The following is a 27,049-nucleotide window of genomic DNA, read 5'->3' as shown; positions in this document are numbered from 1 at the left end:
TATTTTCAAACCAAAAACCTACAATAGATACACAAAAACTAGAGAGAAAGGAACACAATTATACTACTAAAGCGAATCACCAAACCACAAGGGAAGAAACAAAATGAAGAAGAAATGAACAAAGAAGTACAAAAACAACAAGAAAACATAGCATAAGTACCAGAAGTCTGCAAAAGGAAGGAAATAATAAATATCAGAGAGGAAAGAAATAAAACAGAGACCAAAAATACCAGAAAGAAAGAAAAAGAAAATATGAATGAAACCAAGAGCTGATGTTTTGAAAAGATAAAAGATAAACAAAACATGAAAAGATGCTCACCATGACTAACCATTATAGAAATGCAAATCAAAACCACTATGAATTATCACTTCCCACTTGTCAGAATGGCTATCATCAAAAAGTCTACAAGTAACAAATGGTAGAGAGGATGTAGAATAAACAGAACCCATATACATTATTGGTGTAAACTGGCGCAGCCACTATGGAAACCACTATGGAGGTTCCTCAAAAAACTAAACACAGAACTACCATATGATACAGCATTTCCACTCCTGGGTATACATCCAAAGAAAAGGAAAACACTAATTCAAAAAGATACTTGCACCCCAAGTTTATAGCAGCATTATTTCCAATTGCCAAGATATGGAAGCATGAAAGCAACTTAAGTGTCCATCAACAGATGAATGGGTAAAGAAGATATGGCATATATATATACATATATGTATACACACACACACACACACACACACACACACACACACACAATGGAATATTACTCAGCCATAAAAAAGAATAAAATTCTTCCATTTGCAATAATGTGGATGGACCTAGACAGTATTATGCTTAGTGAAATAAGTCAGAGAAAGACAAATACCCTATGTTATCAATTTTATGTGGGATCTAAAAAATAAAACAAACAAATACACATAACAAAACAGAAACAGACTCACAGATAAGAGAACAAACTAAGGGTTACCAGCCAGAAGATGGATGGGGGAAGGGACAAGATAGGTGTATGGGATTAAGAGATACAAACTACTATGTATAAAATAGATAAGCAACAAGGATATATTGTACAGCACAGGGAAATATAGGCATTGTTTTGCAATAACTTTAAATGGAGTATTATTGATAAAAATGTTGAATCACTACATTGTACACCTGAAACTAATATTGTTATTATATCAACTATACTTCAATTGAAAAAATTGTTTAAAACATTTTGTGGGTGGTAATTAACACTACAAGTTTCTTGGTCTTTGGTACGAAAAATTCTTATTTCATAGCATCTTAGCAGAACAGCCTTTTAATTTGTGTATGATTTAACCTGATACTTGAAAATTTCCAATATGTCCAAAATATTAGTAAGGAAAAATATATTGACAAAGAGTTCAATATTAATATATAAAGTAAAGGTCAATTATTATAAAATAAATGTGAGAATTTTACAGAAGTTAATCTGATTTGCCACTGAATGTGAGATTTCCTCCAACACAATTCTTCAAGAGAGTCCTTTTATCTATATAAGCTCCTTACCCACTCTTGCCTTTCAGAATAGCTTTTAGGTTGGGTATCTCCCCCTTACATATGGGACTATTTACCTCTTACTTCCTAATATCACTTGCTTTGATCTGGCCTTATTGATCCCCATTTTTGTGCCATGTATCTGGATTCTGTCTCTCTACCAACTCTTTTTTGGATGATATCTCATTTGGACCCCGCATTGCTTTGATTTTAAATCAACACTAGACTCGCTTCTTGTATCACACTCAGTTTCATGCTCTGTGGCTAGAGCTTGAAGTCCACTTTAGAACTGCAGGTCCTCAAGGTCCGAAAATAACCATCCAACTTTATGGTTTCTAAAAACTTGTTTGAGTAGCTATGGTGTCTTCACTTAGCCCTTTCTTCCACAGTCAAAACATCTACAGTAACTTCAGAGAGTACTTACAAGGCACACAATGTAGTGCAATGGTTTCAAATTGTAACCAAAGGAAGTCTATGACCCATACATATTCCTTTACTCCTCATCCAGTGTTGGGTTGGTGGGGACTTGGCCAGAATGTATGTGGCCTTCCATCTCTATTTCAAGCACAGGTTGAGTAACTAGTAGTATTTGTTCTACATACCAAAAAAAAAAACAAAATAAAACAAAACTATTAGGCATCCTGAAGATTTCATGAAGCAAATAGTTTGCCATAAAACATTCCCAAACCACCAGTATAAATGTTAAAAAAAAAGGATTTTGGATTCTAACAGACCTTAATTTAAAATTCAAATCAGGTGCGCTCACTCCCTGTTGCGAGAACACCAGAATCACAACTACCTGCTGAACAATCATCGACAGGAAGACACTGGAACTCACCAAAAAAGATACCCCACATCCAAACACAAAGGAGAAGCTACAATGAGATGGCAGGAGGGGCACAATCACAATAAAATCAAATCCCATAACTGCTGGGTGGGTGACACACAAACTGCAGACCACTTATACCACAGAAGTCCACCCACTGGAGTGAAGGTTCTGAGCCCCATGTCAGGCTTCCCAACCTGGGGGTCCAGCAACAGGAGGAGGAATTCCTAGAGAATCAGACTTTGAAGTCTAGTGGGATTTGATTGCAGGACTTCGACAGGACTGGGGGAAAGAGACTCCACTCTTGGAGGGCACACACAAAGTAGTGTGCACATCGGGACCCAGGGGAAGGAGCAGTGACCCCACAGGAGACTGAACCAGACCTAACTGCTAGTGTTGGAGGGTCTCCAGCAGAGGCGGGGGGTGGCTCTGTCTCACTGTGAGGACAAGGACACTGGCAGCAGAAGTTCTGGGAAGTACTCCTTGGCGTGAGCCCTCCCAGAGTCCACCATTAGCCCCACCAAAGAGCCCAGGTAGGCTCCAGTGTTGGGTCGCCTCAGGCCAAACAACCAGAAGGGAGGGAACCCAGCCCCACCCATCAGCAGTCAAGCGGATTAAAGTTTTACTGAGCTCTGCTCAACAGAGCAACACCCAGCTCTACCCAATACCAGTCCCTCCCATCAGGAAACTTGCACAAGCCTCTTAGATAGCCTCATCCACCAGAGAACAGACAGCAGAAGCAAGAAGAACTACAATCCTGCAGCCTGTGGAAAAAAAAACACATTCACAGAAAGATAGACAAGATGAAAAGGCAGAGGGCTATGTACCAGATGAAGGAACAAGATAAAACCCCAGAAAAACAATTAAATGAAGTGGAGATAGGCAACCTTCCAGAAAAAGAATTCAGAAAAATGATAGTAAAGATTATCCAGGACCTCGGAAAAGGAATGGAGGCAAAGATCGAGAAGATGCAAGAAATGTTTAACAAAGACCTAGAAGAACTGAAGAACAAACAGAGATGAACAATACAATAACTGAAATGAAAACTACACTAGAAGGAATCAATAGCAGAATAACTGAGGCAGAAGAATGGATAAGTGATCTGGAAGACAGAATGGTGGAATTCAATGCTGCAGAACAGAATAAAGAAAAAAGAATGAAAAGAAAGGAAAACAGCCAAAGAGACCTCTGGGACAAAATTAAACGCACCAACATTCGCATTATATGGGTCCCAGAAGGAGAAGAGAGAAAGAAAGGACCCGAGAAAATATTTGAAGAGATTATAGTCGAAAACTTCCCTAACATGGGAAAGGAAATAGCCACCCAAGTCCAAGAAGCGCAGAGAGTCCCAGGCAGGATAAACCCAAGGAGAAACATGCTGAGACACACAGTAATCAAATTGGCAAAAATTAAAGACAAAGAAAAATTATTGAAAGCAGCAAGGGAAAAACGACAAATACCACACAAGGGAACACCCATAAGGTTAACAGCTGATTTCTCAGCAGAAACTCTACAACCCAGAAGGGAATGGCATGATATACTTAAAGTGATGAAAGGAAAGAAGCTACAACCAAGATTACTCTACCGGGCAAGGAACTCATTCAGATTCGATGGAGGAATCAAAAGCTTTACAGACAAGCAAAAGCTAAGAGAATTCAGCACCACCAAACCAGTTCTACAACAAATGTTAAAGGAATTTCCCTAAGTGGGAAACACAAGAGAAGAAAAGGACCTACAAAAACAAACCCAAAACAATTAAGAAAATGGTAATAGCAACATACATATCGATAATTACCTTAAACGTGAATGGATTAAATGCTCCAACCAAAAGACACAGGCTTGCTGAATGGATACAAAAACAAGACCCATCTATATGCTGCCTAGAGGAGACCCACTTCTGACCTAGGGACACACAGAGACTGAAAGTGAGGGGATGGAAAAAGATATTCCATGTAAACGGAAATCAAAAGAAAGCTGGAATAGCAATACTCATATCAGATAAAATAGACTTTAAAATAAAGACTTACAAGAGATAAGGAGGGATACTACATAATGATCAAGGGATCAATCCAAGAAGAAGATATAACAATTATAAATATATTTGCACCCAACATAGGAGCACCTCAATACATAAGGCAACTGCTAACAGCTATAAAAGAGGAAATCAACAGTAACACAATAATAGTGGGGGACTTTAACACCTCACTTACACCAATGGACAGATCATCCAAAATGAAAATAAATAAAGAAACAGAAGCTTTAAATGACACAGTAGACCAGATAGAATTAATTGATATTTATAGGACATTCCATCCAAAAACAGCAGATTACACTTTCTTCTCAAGTGCACATGGAACATTCTCCAGGATAGATCACATCTTGAGTCACAAATCAAGCCTCAGTAAATTTAAGAAAATTGAAATCATATCAAGCATCTTTTCTAACCACAACGCTATGAGATTAGAAATGAATTACAAGGAAAAAAACGTAAAATAAACAAACACATGGAGGCTAAACAATACGTTATTAAATAACCAAGAGATCACTGAAGAAATCAAAGAGGAAATAAAAAAATACCTAGAGACAAATGACAATGAAAACACGACGATCCAAAACCTATGGGATGCAGCAATAGCAGTTCTAAGAGGGAAGTTTATAGCTATACAAGCCTACCTCAAGAAACAAGAAAAATCTCAAGTAAACAATCTAACCTTACACCTAAAGGAACTACAGAAAGAAGAACAAACAAAACCCAAAGTTAGCAGAAGGAAAGAAATCATAAAGACCAGAGTAGAAATAAATGAAATAGAAACAAAGAAAACAAGAGCAAAGATCAATAAAACTAAAAGCTGGTTCTTTGAGAAGATAAACAAAATTGATAAACCATTAGCCAGTCTCATCAAGAAAAAGAGGGAAAGGACTCAAATCAATAAACTTAGAAATGAAAAAGGAGAAGTTACAACAGACACCGCAGAAATACAAACCATCCTAACAGACTACTACAAGCAACTCTATGCCAATAAAATGGACAACCTGGAAGAAATGGACAAATTCTTAGAAAGGTATAACCTTCCAAGACTGGACCAGGAAGAAACAGAAAATATGAACAGACCAATCACAAGTAATGAAATTGAAACTGTGATTAAAAATCTTCCAACAAACAAAAGTCCAGGACCAGATGGCTTCACAGGTGAATTCTATCAAACATTTAGAGAAGAGCTAACACCCATCCTTGTCAAACTCTTCCAATAAATTGCAGAGGAAGGAACACTTCCAAACTCATACTATGAGGCCACCATCACCCTGATACCAAAACCAGACAAAGATAGTACAAAAAAAGAAAATTACAGACCAACATCACTGATGAATATAGATGCAAAAATCCTCAACAAAATACTAGCAAACAGAACCCAACAACACATTAAAAGGATCATACACCATGATCAAGTGGGATTTTTCCCAGTGATGCAAGGATTCTTCAATATATGCAAATCAATCAATGTGATACACCATATTAACAAATTGAAGAATAAAAACCATATGATCATCTCAATAGATGCAGAAAAAGCTTTTGACAAAATTCAACACCAATTTATGATAAAAACTCTCCAGAAAGTGGGCAGAGAGGGAACCTACCTCAGCATAATAAAGGCCATATATGACAATACCCACAGCAAACATCATTCTCAATGGTGAAAAACTGAAAGCATTTCCTCTAAGATCAGGAAAGAGACAAGGATGTCCCCTCTCACCACTATTATTCAACATAGTTTTGGAAGTCCTAGCCACGGCAATCAGAGAAGAAAAAGAAATAAAAGGAATACAAACTGGAAAAGAAGAAGTAAAACTGTCACTGTTTGTAGATGATGATACTATACATAGAGAATCTTAAAAATGCCACCAGAAAACTATTAGAGCTAATCAATGAATTTGGTAAAGTTGCAGGATACAAAATTAATGCACAGAAATCTCTTGCATTCCTATACACTAATGATGAAAAATCTGAAAGAGAAATTATGGAAACACTCCCATTTACCATTGTACAAAAAGAATAAAATACCTAGGAATAAACCTACCAAGGGAGACAAAAGACCTGTATGCAGAAAACTATAAGACACTGATGAAAGAAATTAAAGATGATACCAACAGATGGAGAGATATACCATGTTTTTGGATTGGAAGAATCAATATTGTGAAAATTACTCTACTACCCAAAGCAATCTACTGATTCAATACAATCCCTATCAAATTACCAGTGGCAGTTTTTACGGAACTAGAACAAATCATCTTAAAATTTGTATGGAGACACAAAAGACCCCAAATAGCCAAAGCAGTCTTGAAGGAAACAAACGGAGCTGGAGGAATCAGACTCCCTGACTTCAGACTATATTACAAAGCTACTGTAATCAAGACAATATGGTACTGGCACAAAAATGGAAACATAGGTCAATGGAACAAGATAGAAAGCCCAGAGATAAACCCACGCACCTATGGTCAACTAATCTATGATAAAGGAGGCAAAGATATACAATGGAGAAAAGACAGTCTCCTCAGTAAGTGGTGCTGGGAAAACTGGACGGCTACATGTAAAAGAATGAAATTAGAACACTCCCTAACACCATACACAAAAATAAACTCAAAATGGATTAGAGACCTAAATGTAAGACCGCACACTATAAAACTCTTAGAGGAAAACATTGGAAGAACACTCTCTGACATAAATCACAGCAAGATCTTTTTTGATCCACCTCCTAGAGTAATGGAAATAAAAACAAAACTATACAAATGGGACCTAATGAAACTACAAAGCTTTTGCACAGCAAAGGAAACCATAAACAAGACGAAAAGACAACACTCAGAATGGGAGAAAATATTTGCAAACGAATCAACGGACAAAGGATTAATCTCCAAAATATATACACAGCTCATGCAGCTCAATACTAAAGAAACAAACAACCCAATCCAAAAATGGGCAGAAGACCTAAATAGACATTTCTCCAAAGAAGACATACAGATGGCCAGGAAGCACATGAAAATCTGCTCAACATCACTAATTATTAGAGAAATGCAAATCAAAACTACAATGAGGTATCACCTCACACCGGTTAGAATGGGCATCATCAGAAAATCTACAAACAACAAATGCTGGAGAGGGTGTGGAGAAAGGGGAACCCTCTTGCACTGTTGGTGGGAATGTAAATTGATACAGCCACTATGGAGAACAGTATGGAGGTTCCTTAAAAAACTAAAAACAGAATTACCATATGATCCAGCAATCCCACTACTGGGCATATACCCAGAGAAAACCATAATTCAAAAAGACACATGCACCCCAATGTTCATTGTAGCACTATTTACAATAGCCAGGTCATGGAAGCAACCTAAATTCCCATCAACAGACAAATGGATAAAGAAGAAGTGGTACATATATACAATGGAATATTACTCAGCCTTAAAAAGGAACGAAATTGAGTCATTTGTTGAGACGTGGATGGATCTAAAGACTGTCATACAGAGTGAAGTAAGGCAGAAAGAGAAAAACAAATATCATATATTAACGCATGTATGTGGAACCTAGAAAACGGTACAGATGAGCCGGTTTGTAGGGCAGAAGTTGAGACACAGATGTAGAGAACAAACGTATGGACACCAAGGGGGCAAAACCACGGTGGGGTGGGGATGGTGGTGTGCTGAATTGGGCGATTGGGATTGACATGTATACACTGATGTGTATAAAATTGATGACTAATAAGAATCTGCAGTATAAAAAAACAAACAAACAAAAAACAACTAATACTAAACTTTCTTTGGGTTATTTGTATGGAAATATGTTAATATAAATGTTTCAGACATTACACGAAATTTCTAAAAATCTTATATGGTCTGGTATAATGTTATAAGTCATAATTCTAGTTATTACTTTAAAGTGTATATCTCAGAAATAACTAAATTTCCTTGTCAATTGCATTATTATGAACTTTCATCAAATCTTTAACCATGGTCATTTTTAAGTCTTTTGTCATTTACAGACAGTTCTGGGTGTAGTCTGATGCTTTTGCAAAAATGTTCCTATAAAAGGGTTTCATCTTCAAGGAATTCATGGAAAAGACTCTGACATGTACAACTTTCTGGTAACTGACTATACTGCTGAACTGAATGAATAAGCATTTTCAGAACTCTAATGGAAAACTGATGAATTCATAAAAGTGCTAACAAAAGATCAAGATAAAAAAATTAATTACATGGGACTGAGTGAACTGATGAGGATGATTATAATTTTTGTGACTTTCTGTTTGAATACAAAAAAAAATCCCACAAGTACTCAGAAGCAAAAAATATACAAATCAATTTTCACTGCAAAGTAAAGGAGCTGTTACAGTGGAGAATTACTGGACTGAATGTCAATATTATGACATAGTATGAGTGTGTTTCATGTTTGGTAATTGCAATCATTGTTGCTTTTGTTGTGGTCATCCATTTACAATGCTTGGTGTCAGTTTATTCATCTCTTGTAAAAATAACATACAGTGTGTGTGTGTGTGTGTGTGTGAGAAAGAAAGAATAAACACACTAGTCAGATTGGAAAAAAACAAAACAAAACAAAACAAAACTCATTTGAGGTCATGCAGAAGCAGACAACCTTCTATGACTTACAAGAACATTCAAAGATCACACTGATAAAGAAAGCTGCCAATTTGAGAATTTTTCATTAATACCTTATATTAAATTTATTTTTCTAGATAAAAACATGTGCAATTAATGTTAATCATTATGTTAAGCAGTGTTCTTTCAAAGAGCAAGTGTGCTTAAGTTCCATTCTATGTGCTTTACTTTTGAAACTGTGTAGAGCACACCCACAGAATTCTCATACTAAGCAGTGTTTCTCCTCTTTCCTTAACGTGGTGCAAATCTAGAATAACAAGCAATTGATTCTAGGAGATTTAATACACACACACATATACGTATATATACATCTCTTGCTCTTCCCATTTGTGCATAATAGTAGCAGTAGCTAGAAGTGATCTGTGGTACGAGTATTTACACCATGGAAACTGGAAAAATGCTACAAATCAGGGCTCCTTTTCTTAGTGTTGGTGGTCTCAAATGCACACACACACACATAAACACACCATTGATTATATTCCTCTTCCTGTAGAAGAAATTGTATCTCTAGATATACATATATACATATATGTGTATGTATTCACACATATACATATACACATACACATATGCACACATGCATGTACATCTATATTTATAGATAATGTATGTTTATAATTTAACATTTATGAAATCTAGATACATCAATAATATGTTCATTTATTGTAATTTTTCTCTAAACCACTGCTACTAAATTATCACATCTTATAATCAATGCTGCTGTAAAAATGAAGGAAATGTGTTAAATTCTCTTATATGCATCTCAACCTTTCAACCCCTATTTTAGCGACACAAAAACAAAATTATGAATTGATTCTTTGTATTTAAATAGAAGCATATTAAAATCATTTTGCATTCTTCCAATAAAAAAATGTTATATAAATGGAAATATACAGTATATAACCTTTGGGGATTGGCTTTTTTTTCACTCAGTATAATTCTGTGGAAATTCCTCAGGTTGTTGTGTACTTTAGTAGTTTATTCTTTTTTATTGCTGAGTAGTATTCCATGGTATAGATGTACTATAGTTTGTTTAGCTGTTCATTCATTTAAAGACATCTGGGTTGTTCCAGTTTTGGACTGTTACAAATAAAGCTTCTGTGAACAATCATGTACAGGTTAAAAAAAAAAAAAGAAGCTATAACTCTCCTAAATGTGCACAATCCTAATAACAGAAGATTAAATTATGTAATGCAAAAACTGAAAGAAATAAAGTGAGAATTAGACAAAATCAGCATAATAGTGGTAAATTTCAACATATTCTGTCAGTAATTGACAAAAATTATTTTAGAAGATTTAATATGTGCATATAGAGGCTTAGATTAGCATTATCAACCAACTTAACCAAACTTTTATACAATATTAGACCTAAACCAGCAAAAGACACTCTTTTCAGTGCACATGCAACATTCACTAAGGTCATATGCTGGGCTATTAATCAAGTCTGTACACATTTTAAAGAAATGAAAATATACAATGAATGTTCTTTGAGAAAAAAATGAATTAAACTTGAAACTAATAAAAGATAAAATACCTGGAAAAGCCCCCAGTATTTAGAAATTAAGCAACACATTTATAAATAGGTCATGAGTCAGAAAAGATCTACCCCTACCTTACACCATGGGAAAAAATTAATTTGATGTCACTCATATATTTAAATGTAAGGGCTAAGACTATAAAAATTCTAGGGAAAAATAACTAGGGTAAGCAGAAATATTTTTTTACAGGACAGAGAAAGGAACACCCGCATCACATTTCGGTTTAATGCTTATTCAATAATAAAATTGTTTTCATCCTCTGCTACTTTTTGGAGAGATTTTCTGTTTGACAAGCGATTTTGCTATTAATTATATTTCCCCTACACTCTCTGCCCCAGCTTTTGTGCTTTTTACAGACTTGATGGGCTAAGATTATCTCACAGAGCCAGAGTTTACGTGAATAAGGTCCAGAGGCAAGTTGACGTTTTCCGCAAACCATGCGGTTCCAAACCAGGTTCTCAGAGAAGGACTCTCACCTCACAAAATTTGTTCACTACATGATTATTCTCTTGATTTTACAAAGAAAAAAATTAACTTTCAGGATGGTTAAATACCTTGAAGTAGAATTAACTATATATATTTTTAGGTATCAATACTATGGAAACTTTGGAACTTCATGGAAACAGAATCAAACACTGAATTTACATAGTCTCTATATTTTTAATGGTTTGACACAAATCCATAAAGCATTTTAAAAAGTTTCATGTAAAAGCAGTTCAATGTGTCTACAAATGCTATGATTCTTTATTGAACAAAATATGATTATTTGCTTATAATTCTAGTTATGGATTCTTTCCATGTGACATATTAATTTAATCATTTAAATCCGAAGGTTTTTTTTTTTCCCTAAGTTAGAATCTATGAGTGAACAAACTATATAGTAATAGCATTGTTTCACAGACCATTGTAGGGAATCTTTATTCTTTGTCTGACAGCACTCTCAGAAAGGATTAAACTTGGTTTACCAAAAGGAATATGGATAGAACATGAACTATAAGGTCATGTTCACAAGCATCCATGACCTCTTTTGTAGATTCCAGAAGATGATAAGAAACCTAAAATTTATACTTTAATAGGGCTTTCAAAGTTATCACTTTTAGTTTGGATGAGAAGTCTGGGGTTTAGCATGATTAATTATATGATAAAAAGGACCAGCATCAAATTTTTTGAAACAATTTTTTCTGGGCTTGTTTTCTGGAACATTTCTATGTACCACCTCTTCCAAGAATTTTGAAGTTTTACAGCTGAATGGAAATATCTTCATGCTAAAGAGTGTAATTTGTATCCATAGGGGTAAAATCACATAGCAAAAATAACAGTGAACTTGAATTCAGAAAAGTTATGTATTCATTCTGCCTTTACAGCTAAGAATGATTATGACACAGTGAAGGTAATTTCATTTCGTGTAACTTTATTACTTCATGTGTAAAATAAAAGCACTGCACCAGAAGTGCTTTCCAACTGCCTATTTTTAAAGTATTCTTGAAATGGCATTTCAAATTAGTAAAAGATCAATGAGAAAGAAATAACATCTTATAGTGATGGAAATATAAACACAAGCTGTAGTGTGATGATTCTTTGTTTAAGTAACATCCCTGGCTAACCAAAGGAAAACAAATTTTCCTTATGATTGCTTTTCTTTTGTTGCATCCACTCAGATATTAATCTAAAAAAGTAATGAGTCTATATTTTTATTTTTCTTTCATATATTTGACCTTTGATATGTTTCTTTTTTCTTAATTTTCCTAGATAGAAAGTCACTGAATTTATAAATTAACATGAGGACATGTGCAATTGAATGTGCTTTTCTATTTTCAGTGACCTTTTCCTGGTGAGTGCATTAAAGTGCACCAACAATGCACTCAGAAGCTGCTGAGTCCAGGAGAGTCAGTGAGTCCAGGAATTTCTGAAAGGTCATAGATTTTATTGCAATTCATTTGCCAGTTGTTTTTTTTTTTCTTACTTTGAAACTGCTCCATAAAACTCATTGCTGTTAGTAAATGGTTTGTCATAGATTCATTTATACAGCTTGGATCTTCAGATCCTGTTATTTACCATTGCAATTGAAATCATTTTACCATTAAAATCACTTGGGAAAATTATATTTCATTATTAAGGGTAATAATTCCAGTAATGGGAGACATGTCTAAAGGATGCCAAAAACTTGAGACGAGTCAACTATCCTCTAAGTGGATCTAATCCTCTTTCTATTTTGCCTAACATGATCCCAAGGTACTAGTTTGATTATACTTTTTCTTTTTTTACTTAAATCAACTGATTGATTGGGTTATCCATAATTTTAAAGATAATCATATAAAGCTCTAAATGAATAAAATGCATCAATTTTTTTTAAGATTGTAAATAAAATAAAATCATTTATTTTAAAATCTAGAAAATGATCTAGCTTAACTTTCTGTGTACTCTCTCATGGGTTTCCTAAAATTGGTTGAATGTTTTAGTTCACCAAACCTGTAATTCTCAACATATTTTTATAATTTAAAACATAAAATAATTGAATCATTAGTCATGTTGTCAAGATTAATAAACCACCCTTAAATTGATGGCCAAAAAGATATTTTATTATTGATTCAGTATTGAAATTTAAAATCATATTTCATTTTAAATGCTTATTCTAAATATCCTATAGTTAAATTTAGTTACCACCTTCATTAACAGTGCCCAATTTACAATTTTAAATCATCATCAGTGGTACTAATTAGAGTGTGAATTCCTCAGTGATATTGTAAGAATACCTGCAGGAGTGTTCTTTTGGTAAGTGTTTTGCCTTTGCTGTCCTGTTCCTACAACTTTTAGAAATCCACATAAGAATTATTTTTTTAAAAACAGTTAATTTTATGACTCAAAAGAGAATAGTATATATCTCTCTCCAAAAAATTCAATTTAATTTGAATTTAATAGCTGTTAAAATTTTAATTGTTTCAACAAATCATAAGATCTTAATGATCAATTTGAGAAAATTTCTATTAAAAAGCTCTCATTTATCCCTACATCAGTATTATCAATAACAAAAACAGTTAGAGCTAATGTTCTAGGCTCATCTCTCTCTCTTGCAATATATATATTTAAAGATAACATCATTCTAGAAAGTACATAACTTTATCATAACTTATTTAATCTAAGATATCACTGTACCATTGATTGCAAGATCTAAGATATACCGTTTCTATATGCCACTAAGAAAGAAAACGAAGCTGATAAATAAACTACTACATTGATTGTGAGCTATAAAAAAGACATTAGAAAGTGAAAAATGTGCATTTTACAATCAATTAGTGATGGTATTTATCATTCCCAGTTTACACATAAAGTAACTCTACGAGAAACAGCAGGATTATATAACTTGTCTAATATCACAGAGCTAGAGAGTGGCAGAGCAGCGAACTAGCTTCAGGATCCTCAGACATTAACCACTACTCAACACTGTCTCAGATACAAAAAGAACGTAATTTAAACCTCGGTCAGGAGTTCAAAATGTCTGAAAGAGAACAATGAGGCCAAATTTTGCTGTGCTATGATAGAAATGGTTCTAGTGTCTGACATTTTAAAAACCATAAACAAAATCTTTTTTGGGAAGAGTTAACAATTTTTCACACTGCATATAGTTTTTAGGTATAATCAGGTATAAAAAGATATTTTATGTCAATTAAAAATGTTTAATATGGTTGATCTGAAATTTTATTTAAATGAAATGGTGAAAATTAATGACCAAAACCAGCAGATTGCAAGACAGAACATATATTTATGATGTAATTTTGGTAAAAAGAAATATATATATGCACCTATATGTGCAGATATCTCTAGAAGAGTATTTATATTGTAGAAGTATGCTGGTAAACCACCTTGATGGGGGGCAGCCTTGGTTTATAGCACTTGTTGATTACCATGGTGTAAATACTCCCACTATGGCAATCAGCCCTACAGTAATCAACATAATTCCATGCAACATTACTGAACACATAGTTGGAAAAAGATGTGCACAATTGGGTCTGGGAAGAGTAGGATCTGGGTCCACCACGCCCCTAGTTATGCACTAAACTAAAGTGTTAAATGGTCATAAATTAAATGGTCATAAATTATTTCCTTTCCTAAACCCATGTCTCTTTGCAATGTAATTTTTCTGCTACTTCCACCAAAAATGGAGACTATTTTTTCACCCCTCAAACTGGACTGGCCTTTTGACCTCCTTTGACAAGTCAAATAGAATTGAGGGGTGGCAACATTGCATCAGTTCTGAAACCAGGCCTGAAGATGCTTTTCACATTTTTGTTTATACTTTTAGAACTCTGCTGAGTTACCATGTAAACAACCCCAGTTGAGTGCGTTGAATGAATTAGCAGACATTTGGCCTGTCTAAAATGTCCATAAGACATATGAGCCAGACCAAAAGGTCCTTGATATTTGGTTCTGTCCAAAACCATTTGGCATGGACCAAATGTCTTATGGACATTTTGGACAAGACTAAATGTCCCGCAAGGAACAGGGAGTTGGGTACAGATGCATCAGTGATCCTAGCCAAGTCCAGAAGAATTGCCCAGTGGAGTCTAGCTTAAATTATTAACCTGTTTTTAGTAACAAACAATTTCCAAATGGATCTGAGATATAAATGTAAATCATGGTTCTACATATATGGACTATCTAAAATAGTCAATTCATTGAATCAAAGAGTGGAAGAGTGGTGGCTGGGGCTAGGTAGGGGGAGAGAGAAATGGGAAGTTACTAATCAAAGATGGCATAAAGTTTCAGTTAAGCAAGATGAGTAAGCTCTAGAGATCTGCTGTACAATATTGTACCTATGGTTAAAAATACAGTATTTGTATTTTACAAGTGTATTGTGCTACACTTAAAGTTTCTTTAGGAGGGTAGATCTCAGGTTGTGTTCTTACCACAGTATATATATATATATATATATATATATATATATATATATATTTAAAGCAAAAAAAATTATAATTTATAACCTGGGTAGGGGAAGACATTTTAATATTTTGTTAAAATTTAGAAGCCATAGGGACTTCCCTGGTGGTGCAGTGGTTAAGACTCTGCGCTCCCAATGCAGGGGGCATGGGTTCGATCCCTGGTCAGGGAACTAGATCCCACATGCATGACACAACTAAGAGTTTGCATGTCACAACTAAGGGGCCAGCAAGCCACAACTAAGGAGCCTGCCACAACTAAGACCTGGCACAACCAAATAAATAAATAAATAAAGTATTTTTAAAAATTTAGAAGCCATAAAAGAAAAGATGGATAATTTAACCACTTAAGAATACCTTTTAATAAGGAAAAGAGAAAAACTGAGAGAAAACTATTTTCAACAAATATCACATGAAAAGTAGATTAACAGGATAATTTACCTTATATATAATGAGCATTTAAAAATAAAGGTAAAACTGCCCCAAATCCAAAATTATTATAGAAAAGTAGGCCCTCGGACACACAAAATAGTGAAGACAGTTCACCAAATAAGAATTACAGTCATAACATGTGAAAAGACATCCAACTTTGCTCATAATAAAATGTGCAGATACAATTTCTCTTAAAATTAGCCAAATATTGAAAGCTAAACAACACACTCTGTTGGCAAGGCTATGAAGAAAGAAGTAGCCTAATTTACTCCTGTGGAAGTAGAAAATTGGACCATACCTATGGAAGGGATTTGACAATTAATGCAAACTTACCCTTTCCTACTCCTAAGAATTCATCCTAAATATATACTACACACTATAAAATAACACATGCATGCACAAGGTATTTGTGATGACATTATATGTAAGAGCAAATATTGGGAAAATATCAATACCCATCCACAGGAGGCTGGGTACAAACACTGGGATGGGTCTCACACAGCCAAGAATTATGCAGCTGTTAAAATAACTGCAAGGATCCACATGATCTGATATGGATTGATTTCCTGGACGCAGTGTTAAGTAAACAAAAACATTTAATAGTAAAAGAAATCCTAGTTCTATCTCTATATTTTGGTTCAGTGAGACATCCCCTGCAAGTTTAAATAAATTTCTCTAATGAGTTTAAATTATTTCACATGGGTTTTGATACCTGCACTCCAAAGAACATCAATTAATACACTAAGAAAATTCTCAGTGTATAGGACAACACCCACTTTTGCCTTTGTCATTCTCCAAGGTAAGGTGAAACCAAAAATAGAACTTTAAGAAATCACCTTCTCAATCTGATACAGCTCCAACACCCTCAAGGGCGTTCTGTTTTGAAGGAAGAAGTTTTCTTCCTTTTTAATCCAGCTTTCTATCATTTTCCTTGTCACTTCCTTTGTACGCTCTACATCCACTTTGCCAAACGCCAACAGTTACATGACTGTCTGAGTTTCAAGTGATGAGAGCAAGGTTAATAAACCTCTATTCTCTCCAACAAGCCTATCTATATATCAATGTTGGAAGAAGTAGCAAAGATTTTTAAGAAATACAAAGATTTCCTAAAATATAAGGCTTCCTGAAATTACACTGGGGAAGAAAAAAAAAAAACATGTGCCTTGTTATCTTGAAAAAATAAGCCACATTTTGCCAACAGAAAATTGAACATTTTTGAACAATTATAATGCTAACTATCTCAAAATGCTTATGGCAACGATGGTTTAAATTGACAATGGATCTACCACCGCCAGGCTGGAAGTAGGGATCAGATGGGAGAGGTGATTAGAAGGCCCTAGGGGTCATTTATTCTGATCTTTTAATGTCTCAGCCATTAATGAGGCAATTCCAATATCTAGGCTGAAAACAACTTGGGTTATATCACATCCAGAGTTGGTAGAGACAAACCAGCTAGACAGTTCTTAAGGGACTTAACTCCTTTTATATGACTTCACTCAGTCAAGGTCACACTCAAGATACATTTTTAAGTAAATTCCCTAAGTTTTCCCACTCCTCAAATCTATTCTGCTTCTCCAGTATAGTATTTGCATTTCTCAAAACTCATCAGGGGAAATTGTAAATTTATGAGTTTTGGAAAGAAATTTAGCTCCCATATATTCCTAAGAAATCGATTCTGAGTAAATTTTATGTCCCTTTGCCGTTTTAAATATTTTTAAAAATACCTGAGGAATACTACTCAATCACATTTTACTTGCTCACAGCATTCACACTTTTGTTTTGTCTACTGAAAAAACAACCCCACAAAGTGAGAGCTGTGAATTTCAGTTTTATTTGGGGACTTACTGAGGACGATAGCCCAGGAGGCATCGGAGCTGCTCCAAAGAAGTGTCTGTGTTGGAGGTGGGGCAGACCAGTATATACGTCTGATTTTGGCAAAGGGGTGTGTGCAATCAAGCATACATCTTGGTAGAAGGTTATTGCTGGTCAGGAGGAGCAGATATCTCTGTTAGTGATTTCACTGCTGTTCTAGATATGGGAAGATATAAGAATCCAGGTTCATAAACATTTTCTCCTGAAATGTTTCTAGTTATCTGTGGGACAGTAATGCCTGTTTTCCTAGAACATAGAGTGCCTCATCCTTATCTTTGCCTTGAATTTCTTTCAGGGTGTCTTACAGGTCAGTAACTGTAGGGGCTAATGACTCAATTCTTGTAGAACTGGACAGTGGGCAACATTCTTTGTTTTACAGTTTCTGCAAGCTATATATATAAAGGAACTTCCTTGGGAAATAATTCTACAGGTTTCTTAGGTATTTCCCATTTTGGGCAGAGAGTAAGAAAACGATTTCCTAAAGAACAGAGGGCAAAGGACTTTCAGAGGAAAATGAACAACTGTGATATATTTTGCAAATGCTGTTTATTGGCAAGCACAGTTATCAGCCTGGAGTTTACACCTACTTGTTGTTCTATGAAAGTTTAAAAAAGAAGAAAAGAGAAAAAGAAAAGTTCTACTTGTCGACAAAAAAAAATGAGCAAAGGATATTGTTTAGGTATGAAAAGATTTGTCTTTCTCATAATTTAATCTCAGATATTTCAAAAATTCAAGACATTATTTTAAATAAAAGTTATTTTTTTTCATGATATTTAATTGACTTGAGGGTGCTTGTGTGGGAACATTCTGTCAAGGAGGAAGGAATTTTCCTCTACTCTTCTAGGTTCTTCTGGCTGATCTAAGAATTAAAATGACATGAGACAGATTATTAGAAGAAAATCAAACAGAAGTTTAATAACTTGTTTACGTGGAAGAGACCCAGGAGAACTGAATAACGTGCCAAAATGGCTGAATCCATCGCCTTAAACACCATCTTCAGCTAAAGACAAAAAGATGTTGGGGGTAACGGTTTGGGACTTCACAGGGGAGAAAGGAAATTCACATGAAGATGGAAAAGCAAGTGTCTGGTAAACAAATGTTTTCTGGGCCATGCAGAGACAATGGGACACAGAGAGGAATTTTAACAAACAGACTTTGCTAGGTTCCTCCCTGTCTACACATCTAGTTCATATTAGAGTTATTATATCTATGGTGATCACTCTCATCCTCTGTCTGTGTTCTTTGAGGCAGTTAGGGGGAAGCTCAAAGTGTTGTCCTGAGCCTTTCTTTGGGCTTTGATTATTTTCAGCTCAAAATAATCTGCATGCTAGAGACATTTTGGGGTGGCAAATTTTGTTCCCCTACGGTTCTCTATCTTCTCTGATTAAAATATTTTAGTTTGTTGAATTATTATTCCTAAGCAGCAAATACTATTAATAATTACATACCATTTTCAGGAAAATGCCAATTTTCTACATTAAAAACATCACTAAAACTGATCAAAATTTGATTTTGAACATTTAATTATTTTCAACACTTCAAAATTCAAGATATTAAGAAAAACATGTGTACTTAACTTTTTAAAAAGGTCCTTATTTTTCTGACTTGGAGAATGTTACTCTGTAATATCTGTATTTTTAAAAAATGAGTAAGCTATCCTACTGAAAACTGAAAGTAAATTTATTCAGTGCAGTTCACTGGTGTGATGTATTCAGATGGGTTATCCTTGGGTTATCCTAATGGTTATCCAAATTTAAACCTGAAATGATGGAGTTCTGCAGTTGTACCAAGTTTCTTAACACTCCCCAGTATTTGACTTGCGATAGGAATCAAATCTAATTTCACAGTTTGATAAGAAAAACTTGGGTACCATAGAGGAAAAGATAAATAAATAAACACATAAATGAGCCTGAATCCCACTGCATCCTTGGTTCCCCATGACACTGAGTATGACAAGTTACTGTCTACCCTCCATGCTCCCAGTTTCATTCATAAGGAATATGGAGTAGGGAGAGAACTACACTGAGGGTCAGGAGATACTTTTTCGGTCTCAACACCAACTGAAATCTAATTTTGCTTAGGCCTATGCTGTTTCTCTGAAAAGTACTTAGAAGTTCCAGGCAGCACAATCCCAGTTGTTCTGTATAGTATTAACTAGTTTCATACTGAGCATTGTAAATTACAAACCAACACAAACTTTGACCTCTATAAATAAATCTCTTGATTTTTTAACTGCCATAGAAAGAAAAGTGATGATGGAAGGAATCTAAATAATGTCGGTGCCACTTACTAGGCATTTCAAATTAATATGCAGTCACACGAAAAGTATTTTAAATCCTTATTATCTGTCTGAATTCTATGCCAAGGTTTCTGATAATTTCTGAAGATAGCTCTCAGGACTATGCTTTTAAGCTGCTAAATCGTTTTTATAATGGACATTTTTATTAAACTTGGGAAAGTTGTAGTGAGTAAGGCACTCTCTAGAAATACTGTAGATGAAAAAAAGGGTGAGATACTACCCTGATGGCTTATTGAGTGCAGTATAAGTAAATTAATCATTGTTGCTGCGTCTGACATGATAAAGTTGTTTGGCACAAATAAGGACATATATAAAATTGATGGGCAATTTCTTTGGAATTACAATTGAGATGGGATGAGCTGCCAAGATTCTTTTTATGAAGTAATCTCACAGCATTCTCTTGGGCTGAAATTCTTGTCAGATAATGTTAAAGTCAGGCTCTGCTACTTATTTAAAACTTGCATATCCAGAGTACGCACCAGCTGAAATCAGATAAGAAATGTCAGATTTTCTTCCTAATTATCCAAAACAGAGTCAATTCAAATAACAGAAAAAGACCCCTGGAGTGGGAATTCGGAGTCTTGATTTATTACATCAGCTAGACCTGTATCACTCACTGTGTGATCTTCACTAGGGCCTCAAACCTGCTTGGGCTCCACTCTCTCACCTATAAAAGACAGGGGCTGGTTTAAGTCAATGGTTTTCCATCTCACAGTCTGTTATGGGTTGAATTATGTGTCCCCCAAGTTCATATATATATATATATATAAGTACTAACCCTCATTACCTCAGATGTGATCTTACTTGAAAATAGGGTCTTTGCAGATGTAATTAAAGTTAGGATGAGATCATATTGGAGTTGGGTGGGCCAGTATAACTGGTTTAAATTTGAAATGGCACTGAAAAATGGGACAGTTAATCAAGTGTTGAGAAGAGATATGTCAGTAAAATGCCAATTCCACTTTGATAAATTAAGATCAAGTTTATGAAAAGCATGACTTAACTATTATTTAATTATAGATAGCGCAAATTTTAAAAAGTGTTTTGGGGATTATACTTATTTTACTAAATAATCACAAGTCATGTTATATAAATAATTTTTTATGGGAGAAAAATCCTACCATATTTAGGTAAAGATAGAATTACACTGTGGCAGCCTGAATAATGGCCTCCAAAGTTATCCAGGTTCTAAAACTTGAAGCTTATGGATTTTATTTGCATGGCAATTGGGATTTTGCAGATATGATTAAATTAAGGATCTTGAAAAGTTTAGCATGGATTATCTGGTTGGGCCCTCAATGTAACCGCAAGTGTCCTTATAAAATCAATGAAGAGGGAGATTTAACTATAGAAGAGGTGTAGGAAATGTGGTAACTGAACAAGAGATTGGTGTGATGCAAGAAAGAGGTTATGAGCTCAGGAATGCAGGAATCGCCCAGAAGCTAGAAAAGGGAAAAATCAGATTCTCCCCCCAGAGCCTCCAGAAGCAGCCAGTGCTGCTGACATGCTGACTTTAGCCCAGTGGAACTGACTTCAGACTTTTGACTTCCAAAATTGTAAGAAAAATTTGTGTTGTTTTAAGCCACTAACAGTTACAACAGCAATAGGACAGTAATAAATATATCATTTCTCACATTCTTCTCTCTGAATTGGGATTCTTTCCGCATCCTATATAATTCCCTTTCAGTCTAAGACAATACAGGCAACCTTCTGTCAGTTGACTCCAATGATTCACTAATACAGCGGTCCCCAACCTTTTTGGCACCAGGGGCCAGTTTCATGGAAGATAATTTTTTCATGGAGGTGGGGGTGGGAGGGGACGGTTCAGGTGGTAACGCTAGCGATGGGGAGCGATGGGAAGCGGCAGATGAAGCTTCGCTTGCTCGCCGCTCAGCTCCGGCTGTGCGGCCTGGTTCCTAGCAGGCCTCGGACCCAAGGACTGTTGCTGGTCCGCGGCCTGGGGGTTGGGAACCCTTCCACTAATAGATAGGGCAGCTTTTCCTCTCTGCTCTACTGTGAAGGAGGCAGTTTTCCACCTATTGAACCCAAAGTAATAAGGGTAGATACAAACTGTGTACTTCTTGTATTACGTGCCATGAATAAGCACCATGAATAAGAAATATGGGAGTCATTGATACACCCAATACATGGTGACAAGCTACTACTATTAAAACTGTCATTTAGGTGGAGTGGTTTTGGGAGGGCCTTTCGAATCACACTACTTATATTTGGTGTTATACAAACAGAGGCTTTAAAATTCTCTGAGCAATTGGAAATACATTGATTGCAATAATAGTGTTCATTCTCTTTTCCAACCTAAAACTGAAAATCCCATGCATTTTGAGAGATCTCAATACATTTGAAAACAGTGAAAAACACAGGTTATCCAGCTGGTGATTGTCATTAATTAGAGTCAAATTAGTTAAAGGAATAAAATTCCAAAAAATGAAAAGCTATTTTCATTTCATTTCATTCTTGTTGAAAGGTTCACTTTAGCAGATAATTCTCCTGAGAAAGAATAAAAGGAGATCAATTTTCTTTGAGGAATTCAAGGTCATGCTATAATATCGTGAAGTATTTTAAATGGAGGGAACACTTTTATTCTGTTATTATAATAATATCACCACATTATGCTAGTAAAATGACAAAATATGAAGAAAGGAAGAAAGGAAGAAAGGACAGATCAACTGAATAAAAATCCATGATAAAGAGAATATTTAAAAAACAGGGAGAGGAAAAAAGACACATTACATACAGGAAAAAACATATTATGATTGCAACTTCTTCTTGGGAACAAAGTAATCCAGAAGTCAATGAAACAATATTTTTAAAGTGATAAAACTATGGCAGACAAACTCAACAAACCTTCTCTAAAGGGTTCATTAATCTTCTGAATATCTTTTGAAGAGAAAAATAAAGAAAAATTTTCTCCAGCAGACCTGTACTACAAGAAATGTTAAAAGAAGCTCTTCTAGTGGAAAGCAAATGACATCAGATGGAAACTGGTTCTATACATGAATGAAGAGTTCTGGAAATGGTAAATATATGAGGAACAGAAGACAATTTTATCTTTATTTGCCTTCAAAGATGACTAACTGTTTAAAGCAAAAATAACAACAACATAACATGTGTTTTATAACATATGTAGAAGTAGAAGGTATGATGATAATAGTACAAGAGATGGAAAAGAGTACAGAAAGAATGTTGCTAAAATTTTATCACAGTATCCTCTAAATAATATTATTATATTCCATGTAGAGGATAATATGGTAATTCAAATATATTTACAGTAAGCAGAATATACATTCCTTTCAGGTGAACATGTAACATTCACAGGACATATACACTAGTTCATGAAACAAATCTCAATATAGTCAGGCCAAAATAGAATTAAATTATAATTATAATTTATAACAAAAAGACACCTAGAAAATCTCCACATATTTGGAGGCAGAAAAAGCACTTGTAAAACAGCCCATGGATCAAAGTAGAAATCACTAGGGATATTAGAAAATATGTTGAATTGAACACTATTGAAACACAAAATACCAAAATTGTGAGATGAAACTAACACAGTGATTAGAGGGAAATTCATAACTCAAAATATTTATATTGGGAACCATTATAATGGTCTAAATCAATCATTTAAGCATCTGCCATATGAAACTAGAAAAGGAAGAACAAATAAAACTTTAGTTAGTGGAAGAAATGAAATAATAAAGTTAAAAATGTAAATCATTAAGATAGTAGACAAAAGAGGAAAACCAATGAAACTAAAAGCAGATTTTTTAAAGATCAATAATATTGATAAATATCTATCTAGTCTAAGAAAAATAAAATAGAGAAGACCCAAATGACCATATCAAGATTAAAGTCAGAACATCACTGTAAATTATAATGATAGCAAAAGAATATTTAGAGAATATCAAAAGTAATTTCATGATAAAATATTAAAAATAATCAAAAGAAACAAGGAAAATAAAATATAAGTAACAAAGAACACTGGGAAACAAGGAAAACAATAACAAGATGGCATACTTAAACCCAAACATATCAGGAATTTCACTAAACAAATATGGTCTAATTCAATGAGATTTGACAACCTATATGAAATAGAAACATTTTTGGAAAGACTCCTTTAGTAACACTTATTCAAGAATAGATGCAAATCTCAATGGCCTATAAATAAATTAAAGATACTGAATTACAATTAAAGACCTAGGCATAAAGTTAACTCCAAATTCAGATAGCTTTACTAGAAATTCTGTTAAACATTAGGGAAAAGATAATAATAATCCTACCAAAAACTCTTTCAGAAAAAAAAGAGGAAAGAATGTTTTCTAACTTATTTTAATAGGCCAGTATTATCCTAATGTCAAAACCAGACAAAGACATTATAAGAAAAGAAAATTATAAACTAACTTACTCATGAATATAGATTCAAATATCCTTAGCAAAATAATAGCAAATTGAACCCAGCCATGTGGAATTAATCTTAGCAATGAAAGGTCAGGTTGACATTAGAAAACCAAGTCAATTTAATTTACCACATTAACAGAATAAAGGAGAAAAGCCATATGATAATCTCAATTGATGCAGAGAAAGCATTTATCAAAATTATAAACTTATTTATTATAAGTCTCAGAAAAGTAGAAAAACAAACAGCATCTACCAAGAAAAAATAGTGAACATCTACTTAATGATAAAACACTGAAAGCTTTCTCTCAACGACAGGGAATAAGGCAAGCGGACTGGATATCCATTTGAAAAAAAAAAAACACAACTTTGATTTTACCTCTTGTTAGACCTCCCTCCCCACAAAAACTCTAAATAATATAAAAGTATACTAAGCTAAAACTATAAAACTTATTTCAGAAAACATAGGATATTATTTTTGCAAAATCAGGTTAGTTTGTTAAATAGGGTGCAAACTGTAAAGGATAAAGAAATGTTAAACTGAATATCAAAATTTAAATTTCTGCTCTGTAAAAGCCAATATTAAAAAATTAAAAGGCAAGAATTTACAATATTTATTTCAGTAGAAGGACTGGTTTCTTGGACAGTATATATATACACATATATATGTATATATATAGTAAATATATATATATATTTTTATCTTCTACCACTCAAAAATAGGAAACAAGCAACCCAATTAAAATTGGTCAAAAAGACAATCAAGGGATATTATGAGGATATTTTTACAGTGATACTACTGTTCTACATATTGATTCTGGTATTGATTATACAACTGTACGCCTTTGTCAAAATTCATTGAACACTATAGCAAAGCAAGTAAATTTCACTGTATGTAAATTTGTCAATATATTTGAATAGGTACTTCCAAAAAGAGATATGTAAGCCAATAGGCACATGAAAAGATGTTCAATACAATTACAACTCGGACAATGCAAGTTAAAACCACTATACACCTACTATAATGGCTAAAATTAAAAAGACTAAAAACACCTGGTGTTGTCAAGAATGTTGTGAAGTAACTGGAATTTTCATTCACTGATGTTCAAAACATAAAATGGTACAACCACTTTAGAAAACAGGCAGATTCACATAGAATTGCATATACAATTACCACGTGACACAGTAGTTCAACACACGGGTATTTACTCAAGAGAAAAAAATAAAATTAAAACTATGTTCATGGAAATTCCTATACTTAAATAAGCATAGCACCTTTACTCATATTGGCCCCAAACTGAAAACAACTCAAATGTCCATGGACTAGTGAGTGGATAAACAAATTCTGGTATATCCATATAATGGCACACAACTCAGCAATCAAAAGAAACAAACTACCGTACATGCACAACACATTTGAGTTGCTAAAGCATGCTAGTAGAAGCCAGATGCAAAGGAGCCCAGACTGTAAAATTTCATTTGTGTGCTAGACTAGGAATGGAGAAACTGATCTGTAGTGATACGAAGCAGATTCATGATTGCTAGGAGGCCAGTGGTGGAGGAACAGGGGAACAGGGTATGAAGTGGGCTTTGGGGGATAGCAAAGAGCACAGGAAAACTCTCTTGGGTGATAAAGATATTCTATATCCCGACTGCAGTGGTGGTTATAGGAGTGTACACTTTTGTCAAAACTCATCAAACTGTATGTTTAAGACAAATATATTATATGTACATTATATACCTTGGTAATATTGATTAAAATAGCGTTTTTGTTTTTCACATGCTTTATATGTTTAGATAGAAATAGCTATATAAATATGCAAAAGATACAAAGAATCAAAATACTATTTTAATCAATATTATTGAGGTATATAATACATATCTCTAACACAGAAAAATTAACTAGTTTTTTACACTTAATGACATCGAAACTTTACTTCTAAGCTTGTAAATTTAATTTTCAGTACTTCCATAATGGGAATTTTGAACAATTTCAGTCTCTTATATACTACTTTTCCCTTCTCTCTTCTTCTGTAGCAAACTATCAGTGACGTTTAACCAAAGTGCCTCTGCAGTGGCTTCTGTGTATGGCCACCCCAGACTAAAGCGTGACTGCGTATGAGCCTTTAAAATCTTTCACTGGATAAAATACCACAAATAAGTTCTGTTATAAGCAAGTTCATATTCACTGGATAAAGTGGGATATGGAGAGTTTTTCGTGTGTCAGTACTATTGCCTTAAAGGAAAACCAGATACAAAGACCTATAAAGTCCCCAGAAAATTGCTTTCTTTTGAGAAATACACACTGCAATCTTTTAAGCTGATTTCATTGACATAATCTTTCCCAACCTTTACCTTATTGACTTGAAGCCCTATTGAAACTAGATGAAAATCAGTGCCTCCTGACAACTGAAAAGCAGTAAGAAAAAATGGGTGTGGCAGTGGAATAGGGTGACGACAGCTGGACATTCACTTGTCAAGCATATCTGAGATTTTTTTTTTTATATAAGATTTCAGCTTGCTGTAGGCATCTGCACTTGCACA

General features: G+C 34.4%; 2 long non-coding RNA genes across 3 annotated transcripts in view; one reads left to right on the top strand and one right to left on the bottom strand.

The window, feature by feature from the left end:
• Nucleotides 1-10,760, top strand: part of LOC309612520 — a 398,586-nt gene extending 387,826 nt beyond the window's left edge. Inside the window, exon 2 of the long non-coding RNA XR_014235242.1 lies at nucleotides 3,686-10,760. This is a non-coding gene — a long non-coding RNA (uncharacterized lncRNA). The remainder of the gene's footprint in view (nucleotides 1-3,685) is intronic.
• LOC309612494 overlaps nucleotides 1-27,049 on the bottom strand; it is a 947,061-nt gene that overhangs the window by 575,478 nt on the left and 344,534 nt on the right. The gene's annotated exons all lie outside the window — the stretch shown is intronic.

This window comes from Balaenoptera borealis, assembly GCF_965194805.1.
Source record: "Balaenoptera borealis genome assembly, chromosome: 15".
NCBI lineage: Eukaryota > Metazoa > Chordata > Mammalia > Artiodactyla > Balaenopteridae > Balaenoptera > Balaenoptera borealis.
Note: the sequence above shows the minus strand (reverse complement) of the source record. Positions and strands in the feature narration are given on the sequence as shown.